Source organism: Hyperolius riggenbachi, chromosome 2 (assembly GCF_040937935.1).
Source record: "Hyperolius riggenbachi isolate aHypRig1 chromosome 2, aHypRig1.pri, whole genome shotgun sequence".
NCBI classification, from domain to species: domain Eukaryota; kingdom Metazoa; phylum Chordata; class Amphibia; order Anura; family Hyperoliidae; genus Hyperolius; species Hyperolius riggenbachi.
Window position 1 is genome coordinate 574,893,488 of NC_090647.1, and position 19,753 is coordinate 574,913,240.

The 19,753-nt window shown below is 49.4% G+C and overlaps 1 pseudogene; it reads right to left on the reverse strand.

Moving 5' to 3' along the window:
- The window catches only part of LOC137545326 (zinc finger protein 729-like), a 139,640-nt pseudogene extending 126,378 nt beyond the window's left edge, over positions 1-13,262 (reverse strand).
- Positions 13,263-19,753: the final 6,491 nt, after the last annotated feature.

A 19,753-nucleotide genomic window follows, 5' to 3' on the forward strand; every position in this document is an offset into this window, starting at 1 on the left:
CTTTTGCTACACATGACTGTTTAGGCATGAAAGGAAAGGCAGGCTGGAGTCTAGAGCAATATGATATGGATAATCTGTGCTCCTTAATTGCTGCAATATATGGAATTGTGAGAGCGCTGATTGAGGCCCCTTTTACATCTAATTTCAGCGGAGTGAGTCACATCACACTGCAATGCCAAAAATACACAAAAATGACCCTGCAGCAGAGTGCGCCGCCAGCAGGTCATATGCATAGCCCCGCCCCCCGGTCTGTGACGTACACCCCCCCCGCTCCATGATGTCCTCGCCCCCCGCTGTGTAACGTACACCCCCCACCACTCTGTGACATACTCCCCCCTTCCCACTCTCTGATGTACACCTTGCCACCTCTGTGACATACGGCCCCGCCCCCTGTGATGTACTCCCTGCTCTCTGATGTAGAGGGTGGGCCATTTATATGGATACACCTGAATAAAATGGGAATGGTTGCTGATATTAACTTCCTGTTGGTGGCACATTAGTATATGTGAGGGGGGGGAACTTTTCAAGATGGGTGGTGACCATGGCGGCCATTTTGAAGTCGGCCATTTTGAATCCAACTTTAGTTTTTTCGATAGAAAGAGGGTCATGTGACACATCAGACTTATTGGGAATTTCACAAGAAAAACAATGGTGTGCTTGGTTTTAACGTAACTTTATTCTTTCATGAGTTATTTACAAGTTTTTGACCACTTATAAAATGTGTTCAATGTGCTGCCCATTGTGTTGGATTGTCAATGCAACCCTCTTCTCCCACTCTTCACACACTGATAGCAACACCGCAGGAGAAATGCCAGCACAGGCTTCCAGTATCCGTACCCTCTCCTCCCGCTCCTCACACACTGATAGCAACACCGCAGGAGAAATGCCAGCACAGGCTTCCAGTATCCGTACCCTCTTCTCCCACTCCTCACACACTGATAGCAACACCGCAGGAGAAATGCCAGCACAGGCTTCCAGTATCCGTACCCTCTCCTCCCGCTCCTCACACACTGATAGCAACACCGCAGGAGAAATGCCAGCACAGGCTTCCAGTATCCGTACCCTCTTCTCCCACTCCTCACACACTGATAGCAACACCGCAGGAGAAATGCCAGCACAGGCTTCCAGTATCTGTACCCTCTTCTCCCACTCCTCACACACTGATAGCAACACCGCAGGAGAAATGCTAGCACAGGCTTCCAGTATCTGTACCCTCTTCTCCCACTCCTCACACACTTATAGCAACACCGCAGGAGAAATGCCAGCACAGGCTTCCAGTATCCGTACCCTCTTCTCCCACTCTTCACACACTGATAGCAACACCGCAGGAGAAATGCTAGCACAGGCTTCCAGTATCCGTACCCTCTCCTCCCGCTCCTCACACACTGATAGCAACACTGCAGGAGAAATGCCAGCACAGGCTTCCAGTATCCGTACCCTCTCCTCCCACTCCTCACACACTGATAGCAACACCACAGGAGAAATGCCAGCACAGGCTTCCAGTATCCGTACCCTCTTCTCCCAATCTGCACACACTGATAGCAACACCGCAGGAGAAATGCCAGCACAGGCTTCCAGTATCCGTACCCTCTCCTCCCACTCCTCACACACTGATAGCAACACCACAGGAGAAATGCCAGCACAGGCTTCCAGTATCCGTACCCTCTTCTCCCACTCTTCACACACTGATAGCAACACCGCAGGAGAAATGCTAGCACAGGCTTCCAGTATCCGTACCCTCTTCTCCCACTCCTCACACACTGATAGCAACACTGCAGGAGAAATGCCAGCACAGGCTTCCAGTATCCGTACCCTCTCCTCCCACTCCTCACACACTGATAGCAACACCGCAGGAGAAATGCCAGCACAGGCTTCCAGTATCCGTACCCTCTTCTCCCACTCCTCACACACTGATAGCAACACCGCAGGAGAAATGCCAGCACAGGCTTCCAGTATCCGTACCCTCTCCTCCCACTCCTCACACACTGATAGCAACACCACAGGAGAAATGCCAGCACAGGCTTCCAGTATCCGTACCCTCTTCTCCCAATCTGCACACACTGATAGCAACACCGCAGGAGAAATGCCAGCACAGGCTTCCAGTATCCGTACCCTCTCCTCCCACTCCTCACACACTGATAGCAACACCACAGGAGAAATGCCAGCACAGGCTTCCAGTATCCGTACCCTCTTCTCCCACTCTTCACACACTGATAGCAACACCGCAGGAGAAACGCTAGCACAGGCTTCCAGTATCCGTACCCTCTTCTCCCACTCTTCACACACTGATAGCAACACCGCAGGAGAAATGCCAGCACAGGCTTCCAGTATCCGTACCCTCTTCTCCCACTCCTCACACACTGATGGCAACACCGCAGGAGAAATGCTAGCACAGGCTTCCAGTATCCGTACCCTCTTCTCCCGCTCCTCACACACTGATAGCAACACCGCAGGAGAAATGCTAGCACAGGCTATCAGCATCCATACCCTCTTCTCCCACTCTTCCCACACTGATAGCAACACCGCAGGAGAAATGCTAGCACAGGCTTCCAGTATCCGTACCCTCTTCTCCCACTCCTCACACACTGATAGCAACACTGCAGGAGAAATGCCAGCACAGGCTTCCAGCATCCGTACCCTCTTCTCCCACTCTTCCCACACTGATAGCAACACCGCAGGAGAAATGCTAGCACAGGCTTCCAGTATCCGTAACCTCTTCTCCCACTCTTCATACACTGATAGCAGCACCGCAGGAGAAATGCTAGCACAGGCTTCCAGTATCTGTACCCTCTTCTCCCACTCTTCACACACTGATAGCAACACTGCAGGAGAAATGCCAGCACAGGCTTCCAGTATCCGTACCCTCTTCTCCCACTCTTCACACACTGATAGCAACACCGCAGGAGAAATGCCAGCACAGGCTTCCAGTATCCGTACCCTCTTCTCCCGCTCTTCACACACTGATAGCAACACCGCAGGAGAAATGCTAGCACAGGCTTCCAGTATCCGTACCCTCTTCTCCCACTCTTCACACACTGATAGCAACACCGCAGGGGAAATGCCTGCACAGGCTTCCAGTATCCGTACCCTCTCCTCCCACTCTTCACACACTGATAGCAACACCACAGGAGAAATGCTAGCACAGGCTTCCAGTATCCGTACCCTCTTCTCCCACTCTTCACACACTGATAGCAACACCGCAGGAGAAATGCCAGCACAGGCTTCCAGTATCCGTACCCTCTTCTCCCACTCTTCACACACTGATAGCAACACCGCAGGAGAAATGCCAGCACAAGCTTCCAGCATCTGTACCCTCTTCTCCCACTCTTCACACACTGATAGCAACACCGCAGGAGAAATGTCTGCACAGGCTTCCAGTATCCGTACCCTCTCCTCCCACTCTTCACACATTGATAGCAACAACGCAAGAGAAATGCCAGCACAGGCTTCCAGTATCTGTACCCTCTTCTCCCACTCCTCATACACTGATAGCAATACCGCAGGAGAAATGCTAGCACAGGCTTCCAGTATCTGTACCATCTTCTCCCACTCCTCACACACTGATAGCAACACCGCAGGAGAAATGCCAGCACAGGCTTCCAGTATCCGTACCCTCTTCTCCCACTCCTCACACACTGATAGCAACACCGCAGGAGAAATGCCAGCACAGGCTTCCAGTATCCGTACCCTCTTCTCCCACTCTTCACACACTGATCGCAACACCGCAGGAGAAATGCCAGCACAGGCTTCCAGTATCCGTACCCTCTTCTCCCACTCCTCACACACTGATAGCAACACCGCAGGAGAAATGCCAGCACAGGCTTCCAGTATCCGTACCCTCTTCTCCCACTCTTCACACACTGATAGCAACACTGCAGGAGAAATGCCAGCACAGGCTTCCAGTATCCGTACCCTCTTCTCCCACTCCTCACACACTGATAGCAACACTGCAGGAGAAATGCTAGCACAGGCTTCCAGTATCCGTACCCTCTTCCCCCACTCTTCACACACTGATAGCAACACTGCAGGAGAAATGCCAGCACAGGCTTCCAGTATCCATACCCTCTTCTCCCACTCCTCACACACTGATAGCAGCACCGCAGGAGAAATGCCAGCACAGGCTTCCAGTATCCGTACCCCCTTCTCCCACTCTTCACACACTGATAGCAACACCGCAGGAGAAATGCCAGCACAGGCTTCCAGTATCCGTACCCTCTTCTCCCACTCTTCACACACTGATAGCAACACCGCAGGAGAAATGCTAGCACAGGCTTCCAGTATCCGTACCCTCTTCTCCCACTCCTCACACACTGATAGCAACACCGCAGGAGAAATGCCAGCACAGGCTTCCAGTATCCATACCCCCTTCTCCCACTCTTCACACACTGATAGCAACACCGCAGGAGAAATGCTAGCACAGGCTTCCAGTATCTGTACCCTCTTCTACCACTCTTCACACACTGATAGCAACACCGCAGGAGAAATGCCAGCACAGGCTTCCAGTATCCGTAGTTTCAGGTGCTGCACATCTCGTATCTTCACAGCATAGACAATTGCCTTCAGATGACCCCAAAGATAAAAGTGTAAGTGGGTCAGATCGGGAGACGTTGGGGGCCATTCAACTGGCCCACGACGACCAATCCCCTTTACAGGAAACTGTTCATCTAGGAATGCTCGGACCTGACACCCATAATGTGGTGGTGCACCATCTTGCTGGAAAAACTCAAGGAACGTGCCAGCTTCAGTGCATAAGGAGGGAAACACATCATCATGTAGCAATTTCACATATCCAGTGGCCTTGAGGTTTCCATTGATGAAGAATGGCCCCACTATCTTTGTACCCCGTATACTACACCATACCATCAATTCTTTTGTTTCAGCAGTCTTGCAGGGATTTATCCAATGTGGGTTAGTGAAAGCAACAATGTACCTAAGCGCACTAATGGACAGTGGATGGCTATTCCTGCAGGTGCAGTGATGTCTCAACAAGTCAGGTCAGCCGATATAGTGAGCATAAGGAGCAATACAGTACCTCTTCCAGCCGTGTGTGTGGTGGATGGTACCTCTTTCTGTGCATAAATCTTGCTGTAATCCCGATATCCAGGGACAAGCTGGTGTTATCACTTACCCCCTGCGTGGCTTCTTTAAGCGCACAGTGTACACTATTTCTGCTCATTTTCCCTCAACCAGGAAGTGCTGCTGTTTGCCTTCACTGCTACTGGGATTGGAGCCACTGGTGGAGTGCAGAGAAGCCAGGAACAGGAAGTCTGGGTATCAGCTGACCAGGAGATCACGTGGTCAGTTTCCATCCAATTTTGCCCACTAGATGGCAGGTCATTGGAAACAACGTATCTAGTTGTTGTATTTTTGTTGCCTCTAGGGGTCGTTAACGCAGGTGCGACGTATTTATGGCATGCTTGTTTTTCACTACTGGGTGCAAGCACTTTTTTCCACCACCGGGTGTCACTGTTGATACCTTAATAGGAGGTGGATGAGACACCGTAGCTTCTAGCCCCACGTGAGCTACATGAGCGCAGCCTGGCAACAGCGTGACACGCTGGAGTCAATCCCATGACTCCTTGCGGCTCCGGTTGCCGGGCGACAGTGTCATGCCGCAGAGTGATTGGTCTGATGGCAGTAACCAGTCACGAAGTGGGGGGGCGTGGCCAGCGGCGCGAACGATAGCCCGATACGGGATTAGGAACGCATGGAGCTGTCAGTCATGACTAGCAACGGCTCCCCGATGGATGTTTACATTTGAATTGTGGGACTAATCAGCATGGATTGCAACAGGGGCACCGCGATGAGACGCTGGGACAGGTAGATATGCAATACTTAGTAACACTGTGTATACTGGAGACTAAAGCATGATTGTCTATGGCATAGATGAGCAGATAACTGACAAGATAGGTATGTGTTGTTGTTTTGAGCAGAGGAGATGACATCACCTTTTCACTATGGTTTGGGGTGGGGACAGAGGGGATTAGTGATGTATATATTATTTGTGTTTTGAAGTCTGATTGTAACCACATACGCCTTGAGAAAGGGGGACCCTGCGAGGCCCCGAAACAATTGTCGGTCATGTCTGTGGATATGTTAGCTCAATAAAAGAGCGTGAATCTTTGAGAAAACTGGAGTGCTGGTATACTTGAATTCTGGACTTATACTTTGGTGGTCTGCCTATACCACAATACCAAGCACCCTGCCTTAGATGGTGTGCCCAGTCACAACTCTTCTTGTCTAGGTACTGGTGGTAGGGGATTCAATTATTAGGCGCACAGATAGGGTAATCTGTCGAAGAAACCGCGAATGCCGTACAGTCTGTTGTCTCCCGGGTGCTCGGGTTCGGCATGTAGCGGAAAGAATTGACAGATTATTGGGTGGGGCTGGGGAAGACCCGGCTGTCATGGTACACATTGGCACCAATGACAAAGTTAGTGGGAGATAGAAGGTCCTCAAAAATTATTTTCAGGTACTTGGAGATTAAAGCAAGGACCTCCAAGGTGGTGTTTTCTGAAATACTGCCAGTGCCACGTGCTACATCTGAGAGACAGAGGGAGCTTAGGGAGTTAAATAAGTGGCTGAGAAATTGGTGTAGGAAGGAAGGGTTTGGGTTCCTGGAGAACTGAGCAGACTTTGCAGTCGGCTACAGGTTCTACAGCAGGGATGGGCTGCACCTTAATGGGGAGGGTGCAGCTGCATTGGGGGAGAAGATGGCTAAACGGTTGGAGGAGATTTTAAACTAGGATCTGGGGGGAGGCGGGAGGATAAAGTCTCAATATGCAGACAAGATAAGGTAAAAAGACAGTGGGAACCTAACATTATGGGGGGTGGAGAGGGGGGTGGGGACAGTGTAAGAAGGTTGGTAAAACTTCAAGTAGCCCATTTCATGTAAACAAAATTGGTAAATGTGGTGGTAAAATTATAAAGTGCATGGTAACCAATGCTCGGAGCCTTGCAAATAAAATAGACGAACTAGAGTTCATTCTGAATGACAAAGGCTATGACATTGTGGGAATAACCGAGACATGGATGGATGAAAGCCATGACTGGATAGCTAATTTAAAAGGATACAATGTGTTTAGGAGGGATAGAACAGGGAAAAAAGGTGGAGGGGTTTGTCTCTTTGTTAAGAATTCTTTTACAGCTGTCCTCAACGATGAGATGGAGGAAGATTGCGAAGATGTGGAGTCCGTTTGGGTAAATATTCATGGTGGAAATAAAAGTTGCCAATTGCTTATTGGGGTATGCTACAGACCACCTCATATTAATGAAGCTGCAGAACTGCGATTACTACAGCAAATTGAAAAAGCTGCAAGTAAAAATGAGGTCATAATTATGGGCAACTTCAACTTTCCAGACATTGACTGGAGTATTGAGGCTACCCATTCTGGTAAAAGCAGCAGATTTCTGGCAGCACTACAGGACAATTACTTGACTCAAATGGTAACTGAACCAACTAGGGGGAATGCGTTACTGGATCTGATCATTTCTAATAGACCAGATAATGTATCAAATGTGCAGGTTCAAGAACATTTGGGAAATAGTGATCACAACATGATAACGTTTGATCTGGTGACTGATAGGCGACGGGGCAGCAAGACCACTAAGGCTGCTTCCACACAGGGACGTTACAGGCGCACGTTAGTGCAGCCTGTAATGCTCCCCAACTCACAGCAATACAAAGTCAATGGGGCTGTTCACACTGCCCACATTGCGTTACATGTAACGCTGCACGTTCTTCAGAAAGTGCAGCATACTATAGCGTTACAGCGGCTTAAGCCGCGTTAGACTGTTTGCACATGCTCAGTAATGTTGGGGAGGAGCGGAGAGCAGCCAGGCACATGGCTAATTAATATTCACTGCACGTTGTGACGTGCAGTGTTAATTTCTTGGAGCGGCCGCTCTGTGCGGCGATTGGCCGGCGGGACCACGTGATGCCGCATGCGTCCAAGAGTACGCATCACGGCAACACGGACGCCAGAGTGAGCCGCGTTGTGCAGCTCACTCTGGCGTCCGTGATGCCTACTCTCTGACGTCCACATCGAAGAGCACCAGGCCTTGCGTTAGGTGCACAGGAGGGGACCGAGGCTGCACTAAGCAATTATAAGGAGTGCAATAAAAATTGTAAAAAAGAAATTAGGCTGGCAAAGATCGAAGCTGAAAATCAAATCGCCAGGGATATCAAATCTAACCCAAAAAAAGTTTTACAAGTACATCAACTCTAAAAAAAGAAAGGTTGACTGTATAGGACTCCTAAAGGATGAGGGTGGGAACTCAATGGTGGATGACCAAGGTAAGGCAGAGTTATTAAATGCTTTCTTTGCTTCTGTCTTTACAAAGGAAACCGCACTGTTGCAAATTACATAGGCAGAAGAGTCTCAATCTTCCAACTGTAATATTAAATACTTAACGCAGGAAGAAGTGAAGGCAAGACTAAATAAATTAAAAATAGACAAGGCACCTGGCCCGGATGGCATGCATCCTCGGGTCCTAAGGGAATTAAGTTCAGTTATAGATAAACCCCTTTATCTTATCTTTTGTGACTCTCTTGCAACTGGCAGAGTCCCAGTGGATTGGCGTACAGCCCACGTTTTCCCATTATTTAACAAGGGCAAAAAATCAGATCCAGGAAATTATAGACCTGTAAGCTTAACATCAGTTGTATGCAAACTATTTGAGGGGTTACTAAGAGATACTATACATGACTTCATAGTAGAAAATAATCTTATTTCTCAGCATCAACATGGGTTTACTAAAGACAGGTCCTGTTTGACTAACATGCTCAGCTTTTATGAGGTAGTGAATGCTAATATGAATATTGGGAATGCTGTAGATGTGATATACTTGGACTTTGCAAAGGCCTTCGACACTGTTCCCCACAAAAGTCTGGTGCAAAAGTTGAGGATGCAAGGACTGGGGAAGAGTCTGTGTGCATGGATAGGGAACTGGCTAATGGACAGAAAACAAAGAGTTGTGGTCAATGGATTGTACTCAAAATGGGAGACTGTTAGCAGTGGGGTCCCACAGGGGTCTGTACTGGGTCCAGTGCTCTTCAATTTATTTATTAATGACCTAGTAGATGCAGTAGTGAGCAATGTTGCTATTTTTGCAGATGATACAAAATTGTGCAGAATCATCAACTCTCAGGAAGATAGTGTCATATTGCAACAGGATCTGGATAGGATGGCTATATGGGCACATAAATGGCAGATGAAATTCAATGTTGAAAAATGTAAAGTCATGCATTTTGGTCGTACCAATGGTCTAGCACCATACAAAATAAATGGGATACAGTTGGGGACATCAAACTTGGAGAAGGACTTAGGAGTACTCATCGACAACAAGTTAAATAATCGTACTCAATGCCAAGCCGCTGCAGCTAAAGCTAACAAAATTTTGGGATGCATTAAAAGGGAAATAAAAACTCGAGATGCTAGCATAATATCGCCCCTGTTTAACTCTCTAGTAAGGCCACATCTGGAATATGGAATTCAGTTCTGGGCACCACATTACAGGAAAGATATTGCAGTTTTAGAGCAGGTGCAGAGACGAGCAACAAAATTGATACGTGGGATGGAACGTCTCGCTTACCAAGAAAGGTTAGATAAACTGGGTTTATTTAGTCTAGAGAAAAGACGCTTTAGAGGAGATCTAATTAACATGTATAAATACATCAGAGGGCAATATAATAGCTTGGCAGATGAGCTTTTTGTCCCTAGGCCTTCTCAAAGGACTAGAGGACATGATCTGCGCATGGAGGAAAAACGTTTTAGCCATTTATTTAGGAAAGGGTTCTTTACAGTAAGAGTGATTAAGATGTGGAATGCATTGCCACAGGAAGTAGTTATGGCAAACTCTATACCTGCATTTAAAGGGGGCTTAGATGCTTTCCTTGCGTTGAATGATATCCATGGCTACAATTACTAGGTAATGCCTAATGATGTTGATCCAGGGATTTTATCTGATTGCCATCTGGAGTCAGGAAGGAATTTTTCTCCCTTTTGGGGCTAATTGGACCATGCCTTGTAAGGGTTTTTTCGCCTTCCTCTGGATCAACAGGGATATGTGAGGGTGCAGGCTGGAGATGTACTTTGTACTGGTTGAACTCGATGGACGTATGTCTTTTTTCAACCAAAATAACTATGTAACTATGTAACTGCATTCACCAGATATCACCACAATTTCTATCCACTCCTCATCTGTTAATCTCGGCGACATGTCAATGGCTGTACACAAAGAGAAACTTGTAAATAACTCATGACTGAATAAAGTTACGTTAAAACCAAGCACACCATTGTTTTTCTTGTGAAATTCCCAATAAGTCTGATGTGTCACTTGACCCTCTTCCTATTGAAAAAACAAAAGTTGGATTCAAAATGGCCGACTTCAAAATGGCCGCCATGGTCACCACCCATCTTGAAAAGTTTCCCCCCTCACATATACTAATGTGCCACAAACAGGAAGTTAATATCACCAACCATTCCCATTTTATTAAGGTGTATCCATATAAATGGACCACCCTGTTCCCTCCCCCCCCACCCCAGTGACATACCCCCCCTTCCCGCTCTGACGTCCTCCCCCCACCTCAGTGACATACTCCCCCCTTCCTGCTCTGACGTCCCCCCTACCTCAGTGACATACTCCCCCCTTCCCGCTCTCTGACGTCCTCCCCCCCACCTCTGTGACATACTCCCCCCTTCTCACTCTGATGTCCTCCCCTCCCCCCCACCTCAGTGACATACTCCCCCCTTCCCGCTCTCTGACGTCCCTTCCCCGACCTCTGTGACATACTCCCCGCTCGGTGACTCTGTGAGGTACTCCCCTCCCCTGTGAGGCCCCTCCCCATGACGTACTCCCCGCCCACCCACCCTTGTGACGTACTGGCCCCGTTACATACTCCCTGCTCTGTGACTGTGAGGCCCCTCCCCATGACGTACTCCCCGCCCACCCACCCTTGTGACGTACTGGCCCCGTTACATACTCCCCGCTCTGTGACTCTGTGGGGCCCCTCCCCATCCGTGACGTCCTCTTTGCTGGACATGCAGTATGTCACTGGGTGTAGCTGGGTTTCCCGTCGTCCGCAGCTGCGCGCCACTAACATTTTAGATTTACACAATCACGGGCTCGGTATTCGGATCCCATGATTGATAACGATCACGGGTCTGAATTCAGGTGCACCCATGATTGCACTCTAATTCCGGCCGTGATCACGGGTTAATCTGTGATCACGAATCCGGATGATGTGCGGTATCCAGGGGATGACGTCATTGGGCCAATCAGAAGGCCCCCAGCCGAGGCCCTAGCAACCAATCAGAGGAGGGGACCCTGGCCCTCCCTCCTCTATATAAAGCGGCGGCCATCTTGAGGATCTCGTCCTTGCTTGTGACTCTGTGGTACTGAGAGCATCTCCAGTGCGGCTGTTCGTCTGAGCAAGTGCTTTTCTTGTGTCTAACACAGCGGTTTTGTATATTTACACATTCCCAACACATTTATTGTACTGATTTATAGATAGTGATTTGAGTGTTATAGTTCAGTTAGCTAGTGTAGTGTATATACTGTATATACTGTATACTGTGCTAGGCTAGTGTTAGGTCTATGTGCAGGCTATGGCCTGCTAGCCTAGGGCAGCCTTAGCCTACTAGCCTGTAGGTAAGTTAGGGATTAATAGTTGTTGTGCAGTTAGTTCACATTTGTACTGTCAGTTGATTTAGTGTTAGACTAGCAGCTGCAGTACTAGTTACTTAGCAGGCAGGCCAGCATCTGTGTGATTATATCTGACTGCTGCATCTGCCTGTATTGATTGTGTGACAGACAGTCAGGGGCGTAGCAATAGGGGGTGCAGAGGTAGCGACCGCATCAGGGCCCTTGGGCCAGAGGGGCCCCAAAGGGCCCTCCCTCAAATACAGTATTAGCTCTCTATTGGTCATGTGCTCATAATAATCACTTTTATAGATACTGTGAACAGTGGTAATCATTAACAAACTGTTCCCCATCCCCTTCTTGCACCTCTGACACTGTAGTTGACATTGGCAGGTTTTGGTGCGCAGTAGCAATTGTTATGTATAGAGTGCTTGGGGGGCCCCATTCTAAAACTTGCATCGGGGCCCACAGCTCCTTAGCTACGCCACTGCAGACAGTCTTTTATTGTCACTGTCTGTCACTCTAGTTAGTTATGGACTACTGTTAGTTGTATACTTAGTACAGTATCCAGCCAGGCAGCCTCTGTGTTTCTGACTGCTGCCTGTATTTTGTGAGTGTGACAGACAGTCTTAGTGTCACTGACTGTCACTCTTTTCTCAGTTAAGTGTTGAGCTTGTAGTTTATTTACTGTCACTGGCAGTGAAGTGAAGTACCTGTTATCATTCATGCTTTGTGACTGAGTGACTAGTAGAAAAAAAAAAAAAAAAAACTAATTTTTTTTTCACCATCCCACCCCTCTTTATTAAAGTTTACACCCAATTCCCGCCCTATACATATATATATATATATATATATATATATATATATATATATATATATATATATATGTTTTTTTTGTTTTTGTCTTTCTTATTGTTTTTGTATATTATTGTACAATGACTGGCAGAGGTAGAGGCACCACCAGGAGAGGCGGCACCATTGCTGCCACCACTGCCGGCAGGTCTGTGACTGGTCCGCCGCCAGCCACTGGCCGCAGTTGCGGAGGAGGGAGCAGAGGTGCAGCAGCACAGTGTTGCGCCCATCTTTGAGATGGGTCGTCGTCGCCGGCCCATTGAGAAGAGTCAGGCAGCAGGCCACCGGTTCCAGCCAGACCTCCAGCGAGACCAGTGCCACCACCAGCAGCAGCCACCCGCCACCACCGCTTGAGGTCACGTCGACCCCATGATGATGATGATGATGTGCAGGACCGTCCCTATGTGCCACAGTTGGGTGAAGGCAGCTCGGAGGAGGAGGAGGTGGCTCTGGCACAGAAGTGCAGCAGCATGGCAACTGGGGGCAGGGCCAACGGAGGGCATGGAAGGCAGGAGCCACAGCCTGCTGCTTCAGCCGCTACCACCACCACCCGCACCAGTCAACCTCCAGCCACAGGGAGAAAAGCTCAGCCCTCAAGCCGGAGGGGGCAGTTCACATCCACAATCTGGCGTTATTTCCATGTGTGTGACACGGATGAGAACCGTGCAATTTGCAACAGTTGCAGGGCCAGCCTAAGCAGAGGTCGTGATACGGCCAAGATGGGTACCTCGAGCCTGCAGACCCACTTGCAGACCAGGCATTTTCATGACTTCCAGGAGTTTCAGAGGGCGAAGGACAGTGGCGCAGGCAGTGGTCAGAGCAGGAGACCCACTGCACAGCCTTCAACAGCAGCATCCAGATCTCCTGCTCATCCAGCATCAGCAGCAGGAGCGCAGAAACGCACTGCCCCCCCCCCCCCGCGCACTCTGTCACTCCTGTCACGATTGAGGCTGGTTCGGGCAGCCAGTCCTCAGTGGCCTCCTCTGTTCCCTCCACAGTTGCCTCCTCATCCTCCCATGCAGGCAAACGCCGCCAGACCCTGCTCAGCCAGTCCTTTCCCAGTGTGACCAAGGTGCTGCCTCCCGGCCACAGGTGCATCCGGGTGCTGAACGAGTTGCTTGCCCGGGCCATGTGCTCCCAGCTCCTGCCATACTCCTTTGTGCAGGAGGGCAGTGACATGAGAGCGCTGCTGCAGTATGGGATCCCGGAGTGGCGTATCCCCAGCCACCACTACTTCTCCCGCACAGCGATCCCAGCACTGCACCAGTTTGTGTTGGCGAATGTGGCCCATATGCTTAATCATGCCATGAGCGAGCAGGTCCATGTCACCATGGACTCCTGGAGCAGCCGTTTCAGGATAGACCGCTACCTGTCCTTCACGGCTCACTGGGTCAGCCTGGTGGAAGTGGGTGAGGAAGCAGCAGCAGCAGGTCCATCATCGGGCACAGCAGCAGCCCAGTGGGTGGTGCCACCCCGTGGGGTCAGGGGAGATGCAGCAGGCTCCTCTGATCCAGGTCTCTCCTCCGGCACACCTGCTGCCAAGTGTTCCTGCCTCAGCAGCAGCGTGAAGGCCCGCCACAGCCAAGCACTGCTGGAGATGGTCAGCCTGGGGAAGACCAAACTGACGGCAGCCAAAGTTCTTCTCAACCTCAGGGAGCAGGAGAAGAGGTGGCTGACCCCCAGAGGCCTCAGATTTGGATTGGTGGTGTCCAACAATGCGGCCAACCTGCTGTCTGCCATCACCAGGGGACACTTGACCCACGTCCCCTGCTTAGCCTACGTCCTGAACCTGGTGGTGCAGACGTTCCTGCGCACCTACCAGGGGATGGACAATCTGTTGGAAGCGGCTAGGAAAATTGTGCGCCATTCCCGCTGCTCCGCTGGTGCCTCAGCAAACCTAACCGACCTGCAGCAGCGCAAGGGCCTGCCACTACACCGGCTTGTCATTGATGTACCAGCTCGCTGGAATTCCACCCTGGCGATGTTGGAGCGGCTGGTTGAGCAGAGGAGGGCCGTCAGCCGTCACATCGTTGATGCCAATGTTTCCGGCACCACTAGCCTCCAGGTCCTCACCAACGCACAGTGGGGGCAGATGCAGCGGTGTGCTTGGTGTTGGCTCCCTTCCTGCAGGGAACCAACATGGTGAGCCGGGAATGGGCAACCCTCTGCCAGTGGGTGCCCTGTTTGATCTGATGGAAGAGGGAGAGGAGGTCCTGACCCAGCTGGATCAGTAGGCGACTGCGCAGTCCACCTCTGAGGAGGACTTTAAGTTGTTGGAGGAGGAGGTCCCTGACGTTGCTGATGAGGGGGAACAGCAGAGCGCAGCTGCAGTGGTGCGAGGGTGGAGAGGGCAGGATGAGGCCAGAGGACAGCGTTGCTGACGACCCTGATCTCTTTGCTGTGTCCAATCTGTTCCCCATGGCAGCACACATGCTGCGGTGCCTGCGCAGGGACCCCAGGGTGAAGCAGATGCGTGCTCGGGAGGACATCTGGATCAGCATGATCCTGGTCCCATGGCTGAATGGGAAGGTGGGTCAGTTCCTGCCTGCTGGAGACCCTGAGCAGCAAACAAGGGAGTTGCAGACTCCGGATGGCAACTCCGGAGAGGGAGTTGCCTCCCTCTCCATGGAGACTACATGGGGTCCTTCAGCGGGCTTGACACCGAGGCCCCTGTGAACCCCATGGAGTACTGGGTCAAGCGCTTGGAGATCTGGAGGGAGCTGGCGCAGTATGCCCTGGAAGTCCTGGCTTGCCCCCTTTCCAGTGTGCTGTCTGAGAGGTGCTTCAGTGTGGCCGGTGACGTGGTCACGGAGAAGCACTCTCGTCTGTCCCCAGAGTCTGTGGACAGACTCACCTTCCTAAAGATCAGCCAGGCCTGGACTGAAGGCACGTTCCTGGACCCTGCTGTCGGCGAGAGGGGGACATGAGGTGGCTGGGAATGTTTTATTGCACACCAACCTTCAGTCTCCTGCTATTTTTGGCCTGTTTTTTTTTTTAGGTGCTGTGGTGCCACCTCTAGGTGTCATGGCCTATGTTGCCTGCTGCCATGTATGTTACTCCTCCTGCTGTTGCATTTAACTTCCTGCTGTCTGTGTTCCCACCGCCAGGGTCCACTCTATTATGCACTGCTGCCACTAGCTATTACACCATCAAAATTGCTACTACTGTAATTGTGCAAAAAAAAAAAAAAAAAATTCTAAGGTGTCTGGGATGCAAACTGTGCTATCCAAGTAGTGGGGAGAGCCCAACTGCGGCTGTACAACCACTTCCTGGAACATCACAGTTGTTTATTTTTGTTTGTGCTGTGGTATCACTGCTAGGTGCCATGGCCTATTATTGCCTGCTGCCATTCGTCACTCCTCTTCCTGCTGCTGCATTTAACCTCCTGCTGTCTGTGCTGCCACCGCCAGGGTCCACCGAATTATGCGCTGCTGCCATGCGCCACTAGCTATTACGCCACTACAATAGTTATATATTTTGTTGTTGTTTAAAAAAAATAAAAAATTTAGACGTGTCTGGGTTGAAAACTGTGCTGTCACAATTGTGTATTGGACACAATGTGGGCTTCACAACCGCTGGAACCTCCTGCTGTTTTCTCGGTGTTATATTTACAGCCGTGGTACCAACGCTAGGTGCAATGGCCTATTATTGCCTACTGCCACATGTTACTCCTCCTCCTGCTTTCACCTCCTGTTGTCTGTGCTTCCACTGCCAGGGTCCACAGAATTATTCGCTGCTGCCATACGTCACTAGCTATTACGCCACTACAATAGCTATTTTTTGTTGTAAAAAAATAATTTCTGAGGTGTCAGGGTTGAAAACTGTGCTGTCCCAGTTATGTATTGGACTCAATGTGGGCTTCAGGACTGCAGTCTGGAACCTCCCGCTACTTAATTTCAACCAGGGTACCAACGCTAGGTGCCATGGCCTATTATATTGTATGCTGGCACAGGTTACTCCTCCTCCTGCTGCCACTGCTTTAACCTCCTGCTGTCTGTACTCCCAACACCAGGGTCCACAGAATAAGGTGCTGCTGCCATGCGCCACTAGCTATTACGCCACTACAACAGCTATATATTTAGTTGTTGTAAAAAAAAAATAAATCTGAGGTGTCTGGGTTGAAAACTGAGCTGTCCCAGTTGTGTATTGGACACAATGTGGGCTTCACGACCGCTGTCTGGAACCTCCTGCTGTATTCTTGGTGTTTATTACAGCCATGGTACCACCGCTAGGTGCTGAGGTCTATTATATTGCCTGCTGCCACATGTTATTCCTCCTCTTCCTCCTCCTCCTGTTGCTGCTTTAACCTTCTGCTGTCTGTGCTCCCAACACCAGGGCCCACAGAATAAGGTGCTGCTGCCATGCGCCACTAGCTATTACGCCACAAATTTAGCTATGCTGTTGCAGAAAAATGAAAAAAAAAAAAGATTTGAAAGGAAAGAAAATTTGGTTGGGTACAATCGGAAGAATAATAATAAGAAAATGAAGAAGAAGAAGATGGAGAAGAAGAAGATTAAGAAGAAGAAGGAGGATGAGGATGAGGAGGAGGAGGAGGAGGAGAAGGAAGAGGAGGAGGAGAAGGAGGAGAAAGAGGAGGAGGAGGAGGAGGAGTGGGAGAAGAACTCCCCCCTCCTGTGACCAATCTGAATACAGTAATGTACAGTGACCATTATCAGCTTATTACAGGCCGGTAACACTAACTCCCTCCTACTGTGACCAATCTGTGTACAGTAATGTACAGTGACAATCATCTTATTATAGGCCAATAACACTAACTCCCCCTACTGTGACCAGTGTACAGTAATGTACAGTGACCATTATCAGCTTATTACAGACCAGTTACACTAACTCCCCCCTACTGTGACCAATCTGTGTACAGTAATGTACAGTGACCATTATCAGCTTATTACAGGCCCGTAACACTAACTCCCCCCTACTGTGACCAATCTGTGTACAGTAATGTACAGTGACCATTATCAGCTTATTACAGGCCAGTAACACTAAGTCACCCCTACTATGACCAATCTGTGTACAGAATCTGTGTACAGAAATGTACAGTAACCATTATCAGCTTATTACAGGACAGTAACACTAAGTCACCCCTACTGTGACCAATCTGTATACAGTAATGTACAGTGACCATCATCAGCTTATTACAGGCCAGTAACACTAAGTCACCCCTACTGTGACCAATCTGTGTACTGTAATGTACAGTGAAAATTATCAGCTTATTACAGACCAGTAACACCAACTCCCCCCTACTGTGACTAATCTGTGTACAGTAATGTACAGTGAAAATTATCAGCTTATTACAGACCAGTAACACCAACTCCCCCCTACTGTGACCAATCTGTGTACAGTAATGTACAGTGACCATTATCAGCTTATTACAGGTCGGTAACTAACTCCCCCCACTGTGACCAACCTGTGTACGGTAATGTACAGTGACCATTATCAGCTTATTACAGGCCGGTAACACTAACTCCCCATACTGTGACCAATCTGTGTACTGTAATGTACAGTGAAAATTATCAGCTTATTACAGACCAGTAACACCAACTCCCCCCTACTGTGACCAATCTGTGTACAGTAATGTACAGTGACCATTATCAGCTTATTACAGGTCGGTAACTAACTCCCCCCACTGTGACCAACCTGTGTACGGTAATGTACAGTGACCATTATCAGCTTATTACAGGCCGGTAACACTAACTCCCCCCTACTGTGACCAATCTGTATACAGTAATGTACAGTGACCATTATCAGCTTATTACAGGCCAGTAACACTAAGTCACCCCTACTGTGACCAATCTGTGTACAGCAATGTATAGTGATCAGTATCAGCTTATTACAGGCTAGTAACACTAAGTCACCCCTACTGTGACCAATCTGTGTACAGTAATGTACAGTGACCATTATCAGCTTATTACAGGCCGGTAACACTAAGTCACCCCTACTGTGACCAATCTGTGTACAGCAATGTATAGTGATCAGTATCAGCTTATTACAGGCCAGTAACACTAAGTCACCCCTACTGTGACCAATCTGTGTACAGCAATATATAGTGATCAGTATCAGCTTATTACAGGCCAGTAACACTAAGTCACCCCTACTGTGACCAATCTGTGTACAGCAATGTATAGTGATCAGTATCAGCTTATTACAGGCTAGTAACACTAAGTCACCCCTACTGTAACCAATCTGTGTACAGTAATGTACAGTGACCATTATCAGCTTATAATAGGCCGGTAACACTAACTCCCCCCTACTGTGACCAATCTGTGTACAGTAATGTACAGTGACCATTATAAGCTTATTACAGGCTGGTAACACTAACTCCCCCTACTGTGACCAATATGTGTACAGTAATGTACAGTGACCATTATCATATTATTATAGGTCAGTAACACTAACTCCCCCCTACTGTGACCAATATGTGTACAGTAGAGTTGGGCCGAACGGTTCGCCTGCGAACAGTTCCATGCGAACTTCAGTGGTTCGCGTTCGCGTCCCGCAGGCGAACTTTTGCGGAAGTTCGGTTCGCCCCATAATGCACCATGGAGGGTCAACTTTGACCCTCTACATCACAGTCAGCAGGCCCAGTGTAGCCAATTAGGCTACACTAGCCCCTGGAGCCCCACCCCCCTTATATAAGGCAGGCAGCGGCGGCCATTACGGTCACTCATGTGCCTGCATTAGTGAGAGTAGGGTGAGCTGCTGCAGACTGTCTCTCATAGGGAAAGATTAGTTAGGCTTAGCTTGTTCCTGGCTGCATACCTGTTCTGTTCAGTGAGCCCACTGCATACCTCTTCAGTGAACCTGCCACTGCATACCTGTTCTGTGAACCCACCACTGCATACCTGTTCTGTGAACCCACCACTGCATACCTGTACTGTGAACCCACCACTGCATACCTGTTCAGTGAACCCACCACTGCATACTTGTTCAGTGAACCCACCACTGCATACCTGTTCAGTGAACCCACCACTGCATACCTGTTCTGTGAACCCACCACTGCATACCTGTTCAGTGAACCTGCCACTGCATACCTGTTCTGTGAACCCACCACTGCATACCTGTTCTGTGAACCCACCACTGCATACCTGTACTGTGAACCCACCACTGCATACTTGTTCAGTGAACCCACCACTGCATACCTGTTCAGTGAACCCACCACTGCATACCTGTTCAGTGAACCCACCACTGCATACCTGTTCATTGAACCCGCCACTGCATACCTGTTCTGTGAACCCACCAC